The 20,432-nt window shown below is 41.2% G+C and overlaps 1 protein-coding gene across 2 annotated transcripts in view; it reads left to right on the forward strand.

Moving 5' to 3' along the window:
- Positions 1-20,432, forward strand: part of ptprub (protein tyrosine phosphatase receptor type Ub) — a 149,610-nt gene that overhangs the window by 51,509 nt on the left and 77,669 nt on the right. The gene's annotated exons all lie outside the window — the stretch shown is intronic.

Raw genomic sequence — 20,432 nt, forward strand, 5'->3', positions numbered from 1 at the left:
TGTGCCAAATGCGGAAGCTTGCAGTCTAACTGGAATATACTGCAACTGATTCTTTTGTTCTGTGTTTTTTACTCATCCACTCACAGGCACCCAGGTGATAGGTAGGTATGGTAATGCAGCTCCCTTTTGGCTGTAGTTTGCGTCTAATTAGTGTCGCTTTAGAGGGACAGATAGAGGGCTTTTATGTTTAAGGTTGCCGGTTTAACAACATAATTGAAGCTCAGGAAGCACACTCAGGATCATAGCCAAATAGACTTAACTCAGGTGAGATGAAGTGGCAGGTCACTTGAAGCATAATGGTTCAGCTCATGAAAAACCATGTGGGTGACACCTGCAATGAAGCCGCAGCATCTTTGCAGTATAAATTGGGAATTTTGGATTAGGTTCATACATAATTGGCCCTTCGTAAGGCTTGGGTGTCCAGAGATTTAATATGGCTGCTATACTGTTTATTTTGCTCTTTAAAAGATTTCAACACAGTTTGTCGTGAAATGATTAGTGAAGCAAGGTGAACTGGAGGTGCTATAGCATTAGCATATAGGTAGTGTAGCTTTTCTCTTGTTTCCTGTTGGGGAAAAACTTAACAACTGCAATATAAAGAAAAAAATGTATGTCATTTGAACCATTACATTCTCCTCTGGAAATGTCACAGCCCTTAGTTTTATTAGACCTTTGTGGAACCCTTTGGACATAATGGAGTAAGACAGTCTATAGCCTTAGACACAGTGGTGCTTTGAGCTAAATGGTAATGTCTGCATGCTAACATGCTCACATTGACAATGCATTTGATAATGATAATGACAATGATATGCAGGTATATGTTGACCATGTTAACAAGATTAGCTAAATGACTAATGGCATCGATGGGAATGTAATTAGTTTTGTTCATAAACCAAAGAACTGGACAGTCAGGATCACCAAAGTCGTGAAGGTTCATTGTCTTTGGACCATGAATGTTTGCACCAAATTTTTGTTTATATTTCAGTCTGGACCAAAGTGTTGACCCAACCGAGCGACAGATCGACATTTCCATGTCGACCGACTGGCTACACAGTATGTTGGTCAACTTAAACAAGATGACAAATTGTTTTATGCAATGTTCAAACACACATGCATAAAAATACTAAATATTGCAAATAGTAAGAGACAAACTCCATTTAGATGTGTGCAGGAGATCCAATCACAATATCAGGGTATGTTCACTTCTTAACCGTCACCACTACAGACTATTAATAAATAAATAAATATATCTAACAGTGTCTAATGTGTGTAGAGCTTGTCTTGATCTGCAAAGTGAAAACGCATAGCTCAGAGTTTAACTCACATGGATGCTTGCCAAACTGTCCAGGATTTTACATCACTTAATCCAACTAAGGCCCTGTGTTCTTAGTAAGCAAAAGATGAACAGAGTTAAAGCGTCTTTGTGAATCAAATGTGGACACTTGAATTAACTTATGAGACAATTCTACTCCTGCCCGCTAGCTTTGAACATGTTCTTTAAATATTTGAAGTTTTCTTTCTTCCTCTGATATCCTCTTCTTTTCTGCTAATCACACATTCCCTGTTTGGTGATCTGGAGATTGGAATAAGCTTTGTATGCGTGCCTGTTATGGATAGTTTTAGTATTCGCATTTGGATATTTCCCAGCCTCTGTGCTCTCCTCGACTCCTCTGTGCCCACACTTTGCTCCAGCTCTCTCTGAATGTTCACAGATCACAGACTCGAGGGCCTTGGCACGTCGTTTGAAACCAGAACAGAAGTATTTCTTAAAATTCTCTTTGTGTAAAGGCCTGCGTTTAGCTTTCTCAATACACAAGAATTAGAAAAGGGGAGAGAAAATATGCCGGAAAGTATAAAAGTTTTGAATTCCCATCCACAGAAACTCAAGTCATGGACCGTTCTGGGCTGTGTCAGTTTTAATAGAGGGAGAATCGTCTCAGATCTTTTGGGACTGCTTGAACGCAGGCAGGTGAGATGTCAGAACAAGATGTATGCAGATTTGCTACTTTGATAGAGTCATTAATTTAAAAATGTTCAAACTTGACAGCTTTCACGGCTCATTTTTGCTCAAAGCAAAAGAGTTAAGAAAAACTGGAAAAACTTTATACCACAAACATTTTCCCCCCAAACTTCATCAGTCCTTGACCATGTAGTATCTTCCCCTGTGTGCTTGATGCATTCCAGCCTGTGGGTATAAGGTTTTCAGGTGGAGAATAATACTTGAGTTACTCAGCGGCCACTAGATCGATATCACTGCTGGTTTCTGCTCAAATTAAATAATTTAAAATAAAAGATAAAGCAATGTAATCAACTGTTGGTCAGATTTTGGTTGTTATGTTATGTTTGGGAATTGATTGTTGTTGGATCATTGTAATGTGTTTCAGTTTCATCAGTTTTAAACTGCACTTCTTTTGCAGGCAGCTTTGTAGTTAAGGGTGAGCCACAGGGAGCTTATCAGTGAAATAAAGTGTTAAGAAACTAAACTTAGTACATTACTCACCGTGTTAAGCCTTATACAAAGCAGAATAGACAGCTGCCAGGGCTTTTTTTCTTTCAGATTCATTGATAACAACAACAAAAAAAGGTTTTTTTTTAACATAATTATTGATTTTGTAGAATTGTCCAACATTGATTTTATTTTTAGAAGGTTGATATGCTGTTAAACATAATAGATAAAGTTGTGTATTGTACAATTATACATAATCACATACAGGTAATAATCATAATCATCAATGTCTCTAATCAGCTTATCATCAGCACTGATTCGGTGGAGCCTCCATCCTGATTAAGAATGTGATAGAGCTGATTTGCAGAGGTGTCTCAGTAATGATGCTTCAGGACTGGTTTGGTGCACATACCTGGCTTTACATGTTGGCATCGACAAAATGGAAACATCCTTATGGTGCAGAAGAGGAAAACAGAAAGAAAAAGGCACGGGGAGGGAGAGCAGAGCATATCAGCTGCAAAGAAGGCAACAGACTGCCTACCCGGTACACAGCAGAAGCTTTATCAGCAGATTGAGATGACTGTGGCTCTCCTCAGCGAATTCTGCTTAGAGCACTGCTAATGTTAATGTAACCTATGTCAAAGTGCAGCAGCTCCCTAATGAAAAAAGTAAGTTGAAAACTTGAGTCATCTTGGCGTATTAAAATTCTGGACACAGGAACAACACTAAACTCATTTTGCTACATGATCAGAATGTTGCACTTGTTGTTGCCAACTTGCTGATGTGCTATTTGAATGGCATTATTCTCCAGTGTATGCTTTATGTACATTGTGAGGTTGACTGCTTTTCTATTGGGGAAATAAAATGCTGCAGTGATCTCCTGTGGGAGTGTTAAGCCACCACCATCTGTTTACAAATGTAGTGCCCCGTGTCCCTCGGGGACCCAAGTTAATACTTTAGAGGTTCCACTGGGAAAACTGGTTTGTGCCTTGAAGGATGTGTAAAACAATTCCTCCTGCGTTGCAGCACTAACAAATCATCTACTTAACCATGCACCCTCACATTTTAAAATTCATAACCATACAGCATCAATTATGTGTGACCTACACAAATATTTATAAGGCTTTGTTTTAAAACATATCATTTCACTTTTAAATCCACTAAAAAGTATCTGTTCCATATTTATATCAGTTGGCACTTTGGCTCAGTAGGTGATAGATGCATCATTTAGGACTGAACCTGCTGTACATGCTTGAAGTATCCTCACCATAATCGGGGTGAATAGTGCTAGATAACGGCGGAGATAAACATCCCTGCAAATGACATGAGCAGAATTTGTATGCAGCCATTGATCCTCCGCTGTGAGACTTAATGATTTCAGTGTATTTTGTCCGTGGACTTAGTGGGTGGCAATCCAGTTGCCAGGAGGGGTTCTGAGTATAGGTTATTTCATCTCCATTTGTTGGAATAACATTGATTTGAGATGTAGGATCCTCTTGAGTCGGCATCTGGTTGGGGGCTCATGAAGTGCCAAGAGGGTCCTTCACAGAATAAAGAAGTAGAGACAAAGCATTTTTTATTCTTCTTCCTCATGTTCCCTCTTTATGTCTCATCCTTCCCTGCCATTCTCATTCACATACTTCCTCTCAGGTGCAATTAATTCAGCAGTGTTACTATAATAACTCTTGTCGTGCACAACACTCTGTCAGTAATTGATATGTAGGCACCGCTTCTGGGTGGAACCATTTGCATTAAATCGTGTTAACTGATATGATAATGAATGTGAAAGGCCTGATGCAAGCAGAATGACTAACTGGAGATGGATGGCTATTTGAATTATACACAATAAGTAATATATTATATCAGGTCTCAGGAGTCCACAGCTCTCCTTGCATTTGTTGCCTGTCTCTTCGCGGATCAGCTTGGGCTGCCTGGATATAAATAGTCTCACCTAATCTGGCATCTCCTTTTTCATATTCCTGCCATCCGTAATGTTCCTTCTTACTATTCTTAATATCTGATGATGAGAGAAGCAAGAAATATGTGGGAATTGATTTAAGGTGTGAGACTAAGACCAGTGATATTTTAGGTATTATCTAAAAACAACAAGTGGCAAAATGACTGCACTCTCTTTTGTGCTAGACTGTTTAGTATGCTGTCCGTCTCTGTGCTTTTAACCAGACTGTCGATAATTAGCTCCTCAAGCTTCACCAAACTTTATTATTCTCCATTAACACATATGAAAAGCTTATTGCCTTTCAAATGAGTTATTACTGTGTGAAGGGCTTGGATGAAGATGGGACACCACGGTTATCTAAAAACAAAGATAAATTAGCTGCAGTGAAGTCGGTGACTATTTAAATTTAAATATGTATATTTTTTTAGTTTAAAACATCATTGTTCTTAAATAAGATAGATAATATATGATCCTACCCCGCACACTGCTTTTATGAGTATTTTGATGGTTGACTTCTTGCTTTCATAGTTGAAAGAGGGAATAATATGAGATGACATGCTAAAGGACTTAATGGATTTTGTGATAAAAGCTGAAAAAAGAGCAAATGTTTGAATATTTGTGTTTGCGCGATCAGTGTCAGCCTTTGTAGTTTGGTTGTTAGCAAATTTAGATTCTTTAATTTCTTGTATCTATCACATTTATTCAAGACTGACTCCGTTTTTAATTCCACATTGATCCTCATTGAGCCACATGTAACTTAATCTTAAAACAAGCGAATCCACACAGCCTGGTGCACAGATTTTAAATTTGAGAAAACACTGGTATCAGACTGGTTCTCTTGTTTTGGCAGATACCCTGAGTTGAGGTATCAGAATTCGTTTTGGGAGGGAAAAAATTGGGTTGGTTCCCTTCCTAATACTTGGCTGCAAGTATTAAGTAACTTAATGGTTCTTTAGTTTGTAAAATGTGTTAAACAACATTTTATTCCCAAATGATACAGCTTCTGTCTTTGGCTCATGCTAGCTCTATTTGATCACTGTATGTAATGTGCTAACTGAAGACAATGGAGCGAATAAAAATCAACCATGGAAACTTGGTTTCAAACATGGTTCCAGATTTTGGGGATCAGTTTCATCACATAGCGAAGTTGATAAACAGACCAATTTCTCAAACCCCCCTGTAAGTCACAGCTTATACTTTTTTTTTTTTTTTTTCAAATAGTGATATTGATCTTTCACTTAACTGAAAAGAAAAGAAAATTGCCTTAATTTTTGCGATAATTCAATCATTCATGTTATGACACATTTTGACAGGCTATTCTTGAGATGTACAACCTACTTTTCATCTTCATCCTCTCCTCCAAACGCGGAACAGGAGGATTAGAAGAGGAAGGCTTGGCTTACATGGGGATCCTTCACTGTCGTTGCAGAGAGGAGGATGATAATATGTCTGAGAAGATTATATGCGTGAGAAACAAACGAGCCCCTCTAACGGTGGACGCGCTGGAGATAGAAGGTTTTTTTTTTCTGCTCCCACTGTAAATGTCAGGCCAGATGGAGAGTTTGGGAATAAAGAGAATAGAGGTTACAGCAGCATCTGAAATGAGAGATATTCGTTTTGAGAAGTGCCGTGTGTGCTTTTATGGCATCTGTAGGATTACTACATTCGATTCCTCTTTCACAGTCCCAGTCATTACTGTTTTTACTGCCTCCATCAAATCTGTTCAGTACCTCCTACCTTCAGAAATATGGACTGCAATTATAGAGTGTGAATGGCATAAAACTGCGGCTGTCTTTTGTGACCATGATCAAAATGTGGCTTGTGCTGGCCGCAGCTTGAAGCCTCTCAATTGTTTTGGGAAAAAAAAACAAAAAAACCCTAAAACCCAGAATATTTCCAGCATAACAAAGAACATCAGAGACGCTGGCGAGGTAGCTCGATTGTGGCATCATGGTCCCCGCTCTCTCTGAGTTGTTTGTAATCGCAGTGAAGAGCTTGTCCCTCCGAGGAACACTCCCAGGTTGTTACAGCTAATGACTGCTGGGGGTTCTCCACAAGGAGCTGTCTGACAGCATTTGCTCAGATACTAATATCAGACGATGGGAGCGAGGACGATGGCACGCGCTGTAATTTGTCTCCACACAAGCGCAACACATGTGCGAATGAGCTTTGGCACGGGCACTCGGAAGCGCACCATCATGCATGCACACAGTATGCTGAGTTCTATTTTGCATATACAGTAACTGATTTATGTAAGGAAACATGAGGCGGCCATGCTTGGAGAATCAGCTGCGTTGCCTCCTTGTCACTTTATGTGAGTTTTGAGGCGATGCCATAAACTGAAATCTGGAAGCTCTGCATCAGTTTTATTGTGACAGTACAATTATGAACTTCCAGCTCCCACTGCTATGTGGGTTGCATCCTTGTCACCTTGCTAAGGGCCACACTCTCTAAAGGGAGCAATAGAAAAAGCCATAATCGTAACTTCAGTGGAAACTCATATTCTTTTATATGCTTTGCTTGTAATGTTTTTCATTGCAGAGAAAACAGGGAATTTGAAAATCCAACTTGTGGGAAAACATAGCATTTCAAAGCCTTTTCTCATGAACGTTATTTCTGCATGGAGGCCACGCCGCTCTGCTCATCCTCTGATGTGTTCCTTTTGAGGTGGCGGGGACGGCCTGTGGTCCTCAGCTGGATTCCCCTCACACGGGCTGCAAAACGCTCACCCAGACGTCTGCAGGATTTACACATCCCTTAACCAAATTTATTTGAGACCTCTTTGAGAGCAGAGGAGTTGTCCCTGCACATGCACGTACACACAGAGCTGGGTTGAAATAATTCTAATTCAAATCTATCTTCATTTGAATAATCTGATATCGATTCATAAAATCCTTAGATTGATCTTTTAATACATGCCTTTTTACAGTCTATGGCCTTTTCCTGTGGATGTTTGAAGCTGTAACCCTGTTAGCCTCATATGACCATCCTTCTCACTCAACGAGATCTGGCCACGTGAGAGACAAAAACATGGCAGATGTGTGGTTCCATTTCAGATTTAAAAACACAGAAGAGCTGGACAAAAGCAAAGTCAGATGCAAGATGTGCAAGAAGAAGCTAACGTGTGTCGTGTGTACCTGTTAGCACACGATATAGCTGGTGCACTGAGGTACATTAGCAACGCACATTACCTAGCTACCCATTATTTCTTGAGATGTGTAAAGTGTTGGTGGTGCTAAAGTGCATCAGTGTAACTGCTTTGGAGTCCATTCTTAATATAAACATTAATATTTTTAATAAGGCACTAATTTAGCAGTAGAATTAGTTATATGATATCTCATATATCTCATTCGTATAAGAAGATATCTCTAACTGAACTGATATTGAATCTAATCAGAAATCCCATCGAATCAGGACCTTGTGGCTTAAAATTTAATCATTTTGGGAAATCAGTGGCAAAACCCAGCTCTATCACACACATTTCCATTTCTCAGGCAGTCCTCAAAGAGCTGCACGGTGGTGCAGTGGTTAGCGCTGTCGCCTCACAGCAAGAAGGTTCCGGGTTCGAGTCCCGGCTTGGCCGTGGGATCTTTCTGTGTGGAGTTTGCATGTTCCCCCCCGTGCCAGTGTGGGTTCTCTCCGGGTATTCCGGCTTCCTCCCACAGTCCAAAGACATGCAAAATGGGGACTAGGCTAATCGGATACTCTAAATTGTGGCTGTGAGTGTGAATGGTTGTCTGTCTCTATGTGTTTGCCCTGCGATGGACTGGCGACCTGTCCAGGGTGTACCCCGCCTCTCGCCCGAAAAGATGCTGGGATAGGCTCCAGCCCCCCCGCGACCCTACTAGAGAATAAGCGGTAGAAAATGGATGAGCGTTTGCACCTACATCTCTGCTCTTCCCCAGCTTATCTCTCACTCATTTGCTCACTCTCTGCTCCCTGCTGCTCTTTTATTCTTCAGAATAAGTCTTTGAGTTTTATTTCACAGCCAGCTGTAGCATGATATTGAGAATGAGATAAAATGGCAGTTCTCTTCCTGAGCTCTAGTTAGGGCATTATAAATGTCTACACTCACACAGTCATGCTGCAACACACTCGCAGCGCTAGACTAAGATCTCGGCAGCAACTCCCTGGGGAGGCAAGCTGTTTGTGGCAGGGCAGGAGCAGCCGAACACCAGCTACTGCTGTCCCAGCCTGTGCTCATTGCTGTAGGCATGTACGCCTCTGGGTGTGAGCGCGTCTGTGTATTTTTTTATTTTTTATTTTTTTAACTGAAATGTCTGCTAGTATGTCAAGACACTCCATCTAGAGTACCCTAAATTGTGTACTGAAACTATCCATACTGTTGAACTTCGGGTGCTCTGCAATCTCTCACTTTACTTTTCTTTTTTCTTTTTCTTTTTTTTTAGCCATTTTACCGACTCTCCTCATAATCCTGTCCTCTCTTACTCTGTGTCAAGAAAAGTTCTTAAACAAACACACACAGCCAAGCTTGCTGCAGAATACAGCCAGCCAATTAGAGACTAATCTAACGATGCACAACAATTTCCACAATGCACTGGGCCTATCTTTTTTAATTGAATTAGGAGAGGAGCAAAATAAAGCAGATATTCCCTCCACATTTCTCGGAGCTTGATTACAAAAAGCACAGACTATTAAAAATTCCAGCGGCAGGGTCAGAGTCGTGCTATCTCCTGCTACGATTAGAGGACCAGATAACAAAGATTTATTAGCCAAACATCCCGACAATTAATTAGGAAGTGGGGCTAGACTAATCCTGTTTCCACGGGCTTTAGCGGGTCGAACCTGCTTACACTACCAAGAGGAGCAGAAGAACACTTCAAAGACGAGGCAAATAAGGCGAGGCTTAAATCAGCAGCAACATATAAGCGCATGTGTTGATACAGTATAATTACTCGGTCTGTGCGTGTGTGTATATGCGACTATATGTCTATACAGCTTGTGTTAGAATAATATCCTGAAGCAGTTATTATTAATGTATATGTGTGCAAGTGGATGGACACATGCACAGCCCAGGCCTGGTTGTTTACAGTGCAGCTGTAAATCCACCGTCTGACGTCTTAAGCGTGAAGGTTTAGCCCACTCCTCAGTTCAAAGGCTCGTCTCTAATGCTGCTGGCTTTTTGGGCTCCTACTTTTTTTTTCTCTCTCTCTCTCTCTCTCTCTCTGTTCCCCGCGGCTGTGCTCAGCTTCATCTCATGGAGACCTTGTGCCCTGAGAGGCTCGGCAGATCGCAGTGCCGTACAGAAATGTACACTCCGCTGTCTTTGTTCTGGGAGCGCTTGGCATTTGGTCTCACAAGACCTCTGGCTCTTTAAACGCAACGCTCACCAGCAAGCAGATGGTTGAGAAACTTTGTTTGGGTTATTAGTAAGCCATCCACTTTGGGACTGGTGCTATTTTTTGATTACAAAGTCGAGCTAAAGCCGAACAGAACTTAACAGAGGGATCAATGGTAAGCGCACTATGTGCGCTGAAAATCTAACAGAACCTGTGGTCAAATCGTGATAAGGGGCAGTTTAACTGAGGGTTTGCCCGGGCTGTGTATAGTCGTAGGTTATTATGCATTAAGTGGAAATAAAGTGATACGTGACCATATGGTACAAAACCCTTGAGGAAATACAAATCTGTTGTCATGGCATGTGTGCGAATCTCTGCCTCACTTCTCTGACAGTTACCACATTAGCTCTGTGTCTGCATGAAATAGTATATCAGACAGTCATGGCACGTCAGTTTTATTAATATAGCCCAATATCACAAATTTCCCTCAGGGGGCTTTACAATCTGTATAGCATACACCACCCTCTGTCCTTACACCCAGGAAGGAAGGAAACACTTTTCGTAAGATAGTTTGATCAATGTCCTGGAAATGTCCTTGTGGTGAAGAAGTCCCCAGACAGGCTGAGAGTATCTGGATGGGGAATACAGTTTTCCTCAGCTGGACCAAGTGGGGATTTGGTCCACAGTGGACTGTGGTTGTACCACGCAGCCTCCAGGTGTGAATAAGGGTCGTGGTGTGAAACTAAAGAAGTACACGTGTGTGTTCATGTTCTGGAAAAAGCACATGCATGCTCAGCGAAACTCCTCTGGTTGAAAAGAAGTTACAAACAGACTCTTTCAGCACCAGGTAGATCTCCGCTTGTACACCTATCCAAACCTGGTAAACTAAGGTCTTCATGGCTTAACAAAGTTATTTCTGAGCACTATAGTTCTTGGCGGCATGAACCGTAGAGCCAGCCGGTGGATCCTTCGGTCTCTGTCCATCTGGCTCTATTGTTGACTGCAGACAGACTGGCTGATGAGCGCAGCCTGGATGTAGAAGCAGAAATAGGGCCCTGAGCTTGCAGGAGCTCCCTTAGGCTGGGGCTTGGCAGGGCTTTTCAGAGCTGCTCTCTCGCAAACCCTCTGAAAGCGAGCACAGTAGTCTCCATGGCTGCCTAATGGCCATGCGGCTGCTCTTCAGAGTTTGGCAGTTGACAGTTTCTGATCCTTTTTAAGCAAGAGGTGCAGATAAAAGCCCTGGCAGACAACAAGTAGAAGTAGAGTCTGACTTGTCTGTAGAGATTTAAAAACTAGGAGAGTCTGGGGAACAAAAAAAAGGTTTTGTGTGCTGTGATTTATTGATTATTTTAAAGTGAGCTTTGAAAAAAAAAAAAAAAAAAAAAAAACCACAGTGCCTTTCCAGAAATGCTGGAGATGGCTATACCAACGTCCTGTAAATGTATCACTTTGAAAACTTTGCGTGCATGAAATTCCCACATGGCATGCTGACAACAGAAAATGGATCCTCAGAATACTGGCAGTACCAGAGGAATGCAATATGCTGATGTTCAGAAGTGATTGTTTTCTTATTTCTCCACGGGCCATTTACAAGGACACACTGTATCATCAAAATGCAGATTAAGTAAATAACTGTTTGTTTCACCATGCATTGAATGTATATTCAGCTATAGCTCCAGTCCAAGAGGGTGGTAACATGCCTCCCAGTACTGGACCCTGCCTAGCCCATCATCTGTGACCAACTCTAATTAATTCCCTCAAGGTACACTTATAGAAGAGAAGAAGAGAATAAGACTGAAAAACAGAATTTAATCTTGGGAAAGGGATATTAAAGAAAAAAAACAGGAAGGAAAGCAGCAAAAGGAGGAGAAACCAAGAGAGAGAGAAAGAAGAATATCGAGTCCAAATTTGTTTTCCCTGTCTAGTTTAATCACTCCTCATTGTTTTTACCGTGCATAGTTGCGAACCTAAGGCGGTGTGTTGAAAACAAAGGCTCAGTGAGTATTTGGCTTTGCAGCCTTGCTGCATTCCTGTCTTTTTTTCAGTTTTTTTTTTCTCTGAAGGTTTTTCTTCCCCTCTCCTAGTCTCTTTGTCAAGAAAAGGATGTCACACCACAGACAGGCACCACAAAGAGGGCCAGAAAAAAAAAATCACTCTGCTCTCAGCCAGCAGAGGTGGTAATCGATGGGAGGTTAAACAAAAACAGAGGAAGAAAAGCACACTTTCTGCCAAGCTTTGGAAAACAGGAACCACTTTCATGGTGAAAAAAAGTGTGTCTATACTGGCTCAGCTTTTCTGTTGTATTCAAATGTGATTTTTCAGCAGTGGAGATCAGTGAGAGCTGACAACGGATGATGGCATTTTGTGTCCAGAGATGGACGTCAATACAAAGGACATCTGTAGAAAAATCATGTTTGGCTTCTATGTATATATACAGTATATGTATATACATATATATGTTACCTGTGAAAACAAGCGTAGCATCCATTGTTTTAAACATAGTTGTGTAATTAGTCGTCACTGTTTCCGTAGTGTTTCATTATGATGCCACAAAACCATGCAGACTCACAGAAGGTGTTTTTTTTTTCTAACAGGCATTTCTCATCAACTGACAAGCACAGTCACTGAGCAGCGCTTATGATGCTGCATCCATTAATTTGCATAAAACATCTCAAGAATACTCCAGTGAATTCTTCACTCTTTGCAGATGCAGGCACATATTTTCTAACCAGTTGTTCTTCGCTGGCACCATATACCGTTTGTGGTTAGAGCTGCTGTCATTTCAGCTCCAATCTGAGCATTGTCAGCGTGGGCCTCATGCCACATACCAAAATACATGTCGGGTATGAGGAGTGATGCTACCCACTGGTTAGTATGGGTCACATACAAGGGACAAATTTCCCTATGAGGATCCGTAGAGTGTAACTTAATAGGCCTTTGTCACAGCAGAGTCATAGAAGGAAAAGCAAAGATGTATTTAATTGCTCCTGATGGCTGCTTTTCTGTTTAGGTGAGAGTAACAAAGGCTCAATGGCATGTTTTGGTTTTATATGCTCAGATTTGGAGATAATGATATTTCTGCTTCCACCCTAGTCTTGTTACGTGACAAAGAGAACCATCAGGGCTTGAAACAGGCTCGTACTTTAACATTTTGAAGTATTTCAAGTCCTCAGGGAGCAGTTACAGGTTTGGACTCAGTACCCAGACAAGAATGTACAGAAACGTACATATGTGTTTTACAAACCAAATGCCTTCACCTCCAAACAACAGAACAACAAACAACAAAATGTAACAGCAACAAGTGTTTGGCCTGGTTTAGATAGCGTCCTTGTGACTTCCCCACTTTACTCTTGTCAACAGTTTTTTTTATAAGGACTACCTTCAGTACAAAGGTGTTCCAATGAAAATGGTTGACAAAGAGGTTTGTGAATTGTCAAGAGTTACCTTGACACTTGTTTTTGAAAGAGAGGTAAACTCCGTTCTCAGCCACAGTCATGACCTGTTTACTTCCACTTGCTTTTATGTGCATTTTCAATTTGTGCATGAAAAAACTTGTGGAAATCTCTGGTAGTTTGAAAAAAATCGAAATATTGCAAAAATAAATTTAGTAAAAAAAATCCAAGAAAAGCAAAATGTCACAAAGCATGCAACCTCAGTAGTTATTCAACAAACTGAAATACAGACCTGTTTTCTCGGATAAAAAGAACGAAACTAATGTATAATTATTCTGTATTAATTGCTTACATCTCTGTAAATTCATAAGAAAATGCCTTCTGCATTCTTGGTAGAGGCCAAGGTCAGGGCTACAGTAGCTGTCACAATGATGAGTGGTTCTTACTGAGATAGAACGTCTGCGCACCAAACAGGAGGGGATTGACAGTTAATCACAAGCACATTACACCTCTGGGATGGGCGGAACTGCAGCCTCCTGCCTTTGGCTCCAGCCTGCCTGTCATTATGATGGCTCTGCAGCCTATCAGTGTCTCACTCAGATTTATCTATTCGACTCTAGACTGTGGCCTCGTCTTGGGCTGAGCTTGGCACCTGTCCATCCATCAGCCTCTAAAGTTCTCCTGTGACGCAGTGGACGCAATCTCTCTTCCAATACAGCCCCGTGCCGCCACGTGGCAATGCTATTGTTCACGCTGTTCATTCAGTCGGTACAACTAAATAAATGTTACACAGTGTTAGTGGATATGGCGATGTGCCCCTTCAATACAAATCTGCAGAGCTGCAGAGATGCTTTGTCATTGTTGGAGCACTGTAACTGTGTTAACATCCACCAGGGAAAAAGCTGGCAGAGTTTATTGGGACCTAAGTGTTTTGGGAGGGATAGTGTGGGTGGACAACTTTGCTGATGGCACTGGTGAAGGCTCTTTAAAACAAGCCGAGTAATTACTAAAAAGCATGCTGAAGGCCATTTAAGCTGCAGCTGTTGACAACGCTGTGACACGAATTTCAAGATTAGGTGTATTTGTGTGTTTGTGTGCGTGTGTGTTTGCGTGAGCAGGGAAAACGAGCGGATCGTATGTAGGGTTGTTTTTGCTTGAATGGCTTATTATGCTGATTTATCACTGTTGACTCTAACATCCTGGGATATAGTGTGCCTACAGCCACACAATTAAATCACTACAATGTTGACTTTGAGTGCAGCTTTAGAAACGACAAATATCTTTCAAGTGCACGCAGCAGGACAATTCTGTTTGCCTGTCATACAATAAATAATTCTTATGCATGTCCGCATTTGCCAACTGCCATTCATTTCCTCTCGTGACTAGCTCATTAGCTTCGTGTCAAGACAGATGACCAAACCATCGTGTTATTATGCAGTTGCCCCCTCCATCCCTGGAAGCCTCTCACTTTACCACAGGGCCATGTCGCCATGCTGACATGTTAATGGGATCAGTCATTGATAACAAGGAGCTAATGAAAATCTAATCAGGAAACTAGCCTGGATCGCTAGGTTGTCTTCTACTGCTCTGAATGTCGCAGACACAAAGCTGCTCTGCCTCTCTCCTGCAGCCTGTGAGAAAAGGTCTCATTACCTGGTATAATTTGCAGTGCCATCCTGCAAAAGAGAGAAATATCCCTTCATTCATTTATTTATTTATTCACTCATTCATTTTCTTTACCTTTTTAATCATTTTTAGTGCTTTAGGGGCTGAAAATTAGCCCTAAATATTTCAGAAAAAGAGGAGGAAACACGTCAGGCAGGTCGTCTTTCCATTGCAGCAATGTTAAATTTAGCTCTTCAGTTAGAAGCAGCATATAGGTAATGAATTATTGGAGCCCCATTAATTCATTCTATTTTATCCTCCTCCTGGGCTGTTGAGAGGCAGGACAAAGAGTAGGTCAAGGCTCAGGCCAAGATAAGTTCTTAAGTATCCCAGCAGAGAAAGGTCAGACGGATCTGCACATGGACTATTAAACTTATACTCATTCAACAATTAAGGAAACACGGGAAATTCGGTTCAGCATATAGTTGCACTGTCATGACAGAGGATAATGCGTTTTCTCTCCTCCGTCCAGCCAGTGTGGCTCAGGGGAGCAGCTAACTGGGATGAAGCCCTCAAGGCCTGGATGCTGCAGTGAAACTAAACGGCCAAGCTTTACAGAGGAATGTGTGAATGCCCTGTAGGCGTTAAATGTAGGACAGCCTTGCAGAGCCATATGTGTATTGTCTCGAGCCGTAATGTTGCACCTGAGTTACATCTGAACATATGCTCTGCAATTACTCTAACATGCATATAATTTGATATTATGCGAATATCAATTCACAAATGTCTCCAAACATTTCAGCATTCCTATTCCTTCTTTTTTCCTTTTTTTTTTTTTAAAGCATGAATAGAGTCTCTGTGCTTGTTGTTTTTTGTGAGGACAAAAACTAAAAGAGACGATAGAAGTTTAATTCTGTGTATCTGGGATGACACATTTCACAAAGTTAAGTGGTTACGGAGCTTCTTGACTATAGACTGTGCCTTGATATAGTTTTAAGCCTAAACAGACTATCATTATATTTGAGCAATCTAACTGATACATATATTTCACTTACCTAATGGAGAGAATACCATGTCTATTGATCGTGATGGATGGCGATATAAAAAGACCTATGCACCCAGAATGAAGCGCAGCACTTATCAGTATTGTATTTGCTGTTATGAAAGCCCCAGGCTAATTGTGTTATAGGGAGCAAGCATGTCTTTCAGAGCCATGTGATGTGTTCTCTGAGGGTGATGACTGGCTGATAAAGGGCTGCTGAGTGCTGGGGGGGGGGGGCAAGGTTTATGGATTTCTGCAACAACCCTGGAGCCACAGATTGAGCAGGACGACGACAAGGTCTCAGCCTCTTTCTCCACATGTTCAGACTGTGTCCTTTCTCAGCTTCCCGGCCTCCGGTAAGTTCCAGAGGGATGCAGCTGACCAGTCCGGCATATCACAGCACAGCCAGCCGTCTGTCGGCTACGCACCACGATGCATCAAATTCCCTTATCGTAGTATAGCACAGATACGAATTAGAGAGACACTTGCAGGTGATTGCTGTCCTGCAAAGTGCCATTGGAGCAATGAACATGCACATCAAAATGCTTTCTCTTATATAGATAGTCCCTCCATATCTCAGTTACGAACACTTCCCTCCTGATTATCTTGCAGTTCATTTATAATGCCAGACTCAATCTGCTGTATACAATTTCTTGCAGGCCTGGAGGCCTCTATGACATGTTCATTCTGCAGAACAGCAGTGTGGGCTTGCACTTTGACCAGGCTGCTAATGGTGATACATGGCTCATTGGTGAGATACTTTTTTTTTTTTCTTACAGACCGAATGGATACAAAATTAATTAGGGCCTCCTGGTTATCTAGTTTGTCTGTCTGTGATAGAGGTTATAGCCTGACCACATGGTTGATTACATCCCCGACCAACCTTTAGAGCCCCAGGGGTGATCTTATCCTCGTTGTCAGGTGTGCAAACACACACACACACACTGATATGGAGCACATTGTGTATCAAAATGCTGCTGTGTGTAAGTGGATGCTGCTTGTAGCAAGCCCCTGTAAATTCAGCAAGGAGACGGAAATCAGGTATGAACTCCCTGATGTACAGTATTTGTTAAATTTGTTGAATCACAACGTCAAACTCTGAACACTGATTATCCAAGTCTTATTTTATTTTCACTGTGAGATATACTCAATTTAACCGAATATTACAAGTGGCCCATTGTGTGCTGCACAATATTCTGGGCTTCTGTAGGTGGAGTACCTCAGCTGCAAGGCCTTCTCCACAAATCACTCCAAACAGCTCCAGTTCCAGTTTATCAGTGTCTAATTGCTCCGTTTTGAGGGAATCTTATGAATTTTAACAGTCCAGAATACATTAAAAGACAAATTTGCAATTATTCTATTCATTTGCATTTCTGGCAGTTAAGGCTGAACTAATCCCTTTTAATGACTTACTAATTTCAGTCATATGGTCAAGATCTGGTCCAGTGTGTGAAGGATTTTCTTTAGGTTTTTTTTTTTTCCCAGGACTGCAACAGACACAACCTCTGTCTGTCTGGCTGTGGTTTCGGATGGACAGCTGGTGTGACAGTCACTCGTCCCTGCCCAGGAAATATTTGTGTTAATTCATTGAATTGAATCATGTCTGTGTTGGTTTGTCTTCGACTTAGAAATAAGTAATCCCTCTGTTATTTCCAAAGATTACTTGTTATTATCAGGACTTGCATATGGTTTAATTAACAGCATGGTTAGTCAGCCATGTGCCATGCTTTGCTGAGTGTATTCAGGACTACAGTAGGTGATTTTACTGATGAGCACACTTTCAAGCTTTGAGGATGCAGTGCGTAATCACAGGCGTGTGACATTATAGCTGTTAGTGTCAGTGATGGCAGAAAATGACAAAAATTCACTGTCAAGTGTCTAAAATCTGAATTTACTGCACTAAAGCGTGAACTACAGAGTGTTTGCTACTGTATGCGTAGGGAATGAGTGAACGGGGGAGTTATTTTGAAAACATTCCAGAATAATGGGAATGTTTTTTGGAAATTGTGATTGGCAGCCACCATCAGTGTGTGCACCTCTCTTCTTCCTCTGCACAGCCACAGAACAACTGAAAGCCTTTTCTGTAGTTGCAATGCGCTAAGACAAATAGACTGAGACATATAAAAAGTGTTCATCGTCCTTTTCCCTCCTCCTTTTTTCTCATGTGTCCTCTCCTCTGCCTCTCCCCTGGACAAATCTGGCAGTTGATCCCTAACGGCCCGGAGGACAATTCAAAAGGTCAGCGCAAGCAGACTGTTGAGAAAATGTACCTTTCCTTCTCCTCCCTCTCCTCGGAAAGAAGACAACAACACTTGCTGACGTTGCCTTATCTTCCCCAAACGCCTGGAGGCACAACCTTCTTCCACAATAGAACCACTTGTATTTCATTTACTTTCTGCTCGAACATCAGTCCTGAGCTGGCCCCCCACTCTTTCACTCTCCATTTCTACTCTGTGTGCACCAGGTTGTCCCCAGAGGTGTTGGTAATGGTCTAACGGTCCCTCTACTTGAGGCGATAAAGACCTGCAGAGAAACCAGTCACAGCTCAAAATGAGAGGATAAGATGGAGTTAAGAGGAGAAATTGAGGATGAGTTGTTAGGAGTGTAGACAAAGGAAAAACAGTGGGAGAAAGGTTAAGAGTGCCCTGTGGTGCCGTACAGTCTAATTCAATACTTTACTTCCTGTCACCTTTTGGTCTGTTTTTTGCATTTTAAATCAGGACTTTGGAGAACAATGAAGTTGTGAAATGAGGACATGGGGCATAGATGACTAAGAATGCTTTAAAGTCCTCCAAATTGGATAGACCGTGGGCAGATGAAAAGCAATAAGTTGATGAAGTGAATACTGTTCCATTATTAACATTTAGAAGTGAATGACAGAGGAGATGTCATTTGATATTGATCTTTGGTCAATGAAAAATACCACAGCCAGAGGGGCAGATTGTTTCAAAGAACAGAAAATGTCAATACCTACTGTGCACTGCTTTGAATATTTTAAGCTTGTTGGAGGGAGAGAGAGAGAGACGCTGCTTGATGGATGACAGCGGTGATAATGAAAAATGATATGAATGGGAGAAAATGAGTATGACGGAGGTGGAGCTGTGAATGATAGACTGAGTAGGGGGTGAAAATGAGATTAGGTTCCGCACTCGAGGTGGCATGTCAACCATGGCAAAGTAAAACCTGCCAGTCCTTCATGACCTGATGCAAAGCTGGTAGGCTGCTCTATTGATCCAGCTGCAATGGAGAAGGCTCCTTTGCAGCCAACGCTGATGTTTTCGCTTGTCTAACATCATGGTGCGTGTGTCTGTGAAGAGGCATGTGATCCGTTGGCGTAAATGTCAGATTCTGATTTTTTTTTAAATGTAAATGTGCCATTTGTCTTTGATTTACTGTATGTAAGGGTCTTTGGCTGCAAAAAGACATCCAAGATTTGAATGCAGTTTTGTTGCTTTTGTATCATCCTGGATTCATCTGTTTTTCTGCTAAATTAAATGGAATTAAAATCTGTTTTAACTGCTAATTTATTTATTTAGGGCAGCAGAAAGAAACTGTAAACACAACACTGGCTAATATTGAGTATTTAAATTTAAATTTTATTCTATAATAATATTGGGGACTGTGCTTATTCGCTTTGTTACTGAGAGTTAAATGAGAAGATTTATTACACACTGATTTTATCCTTTATTGATAAAAAAAGTTTTGCTTATAGCAGCTTTATTTAATTTATCAGTTTAATAGAATTCCTTCAACACAGTTGAGCAGATGTTACATTCAGGCACTTGTAGGGCTGTAGGAGTAAATTATGATACGTTTTAAATAAATAGGCTTTATGTGTGATTTCTCACTCATGGAGTAAAACATCAGTAAAAAAGAAAAAAAAGCAAGCACCTTTAATGCTTTGGAGATATTACTTCTGCATGTTTAGTGGAAACTGTGGTGGTGCTTTTCTTTTTGAGTATTAAGTCAGCCTCACCCTCCTGGGAGGGATGCTGTCATTGAATGTCATTGCTGTAAGTAGATAAGGTCTCTATGATGTCTTATTATTGCTTTGTCCCTGTATGAGAGGCAGTTTAATTGTCATTGTAGGCATACAACAAAATTATGTTTAAGTCTCAGAGACCAGCTGCAGTAGAAAACAAGATAAATGTATGTTCCATTAGGAAGGGGACTTGTCTATCCTCTCAGTGGGTTTCCTATCAAAGCCTTTATGTTTTTTTATAAAACTCCAGGCTCCAAGGTCAGAGAGAAAAAAAAAAAAACACACCAGAGAATCACAGAATAACTTTATTTGTCATTTACTTATGGATAATAAACACATTAACTTCTAGTGTTAGCGACAAGGCGTTTATGTCTGTGATTGCAGTGTCTCCTCCTGAAAGCTCTCATTGCTCTGCGAACAATTTCACTGCATGATGGGCCAATTTTACATTTGTGAGCTGTTTTTTCTCAGAGAGAGACCAGACATCAGGGAAATGACAGCACTAATGTGTCTTTAAGGCCATTGGCCAGACCTCCACTCTTTCCTCAATTTAGCACTTAATTTATTTATTTACTTATTTATTTGTGCCGAAGGTTATTGCAGACAGCAGCAAATATACAGTCGGGGGAAATTGCACCCTCAGAGATTGATTCTGAAATCCCACACGACCTTCTCAGAAGAGAGTACAGGGCATAATGAAGGAACCTG

Source organism: Seriola lalandi, unplaced genomic scaffold (assembly GCF_002814215.2).
Source record: "Seriola lalandi dorsalis isolate HSWRI2012SDOR001 ecotype SW California unplaced genomic scaffold, Sedor1 jcf7180002054609, whole genome shotgun sequence".
Lineage (NCBI taxonomy): Eukaryota > Metazoa > Chordata > Actinopteri > Carangiformes > Carangidae > Seriola > Seriola lalandi.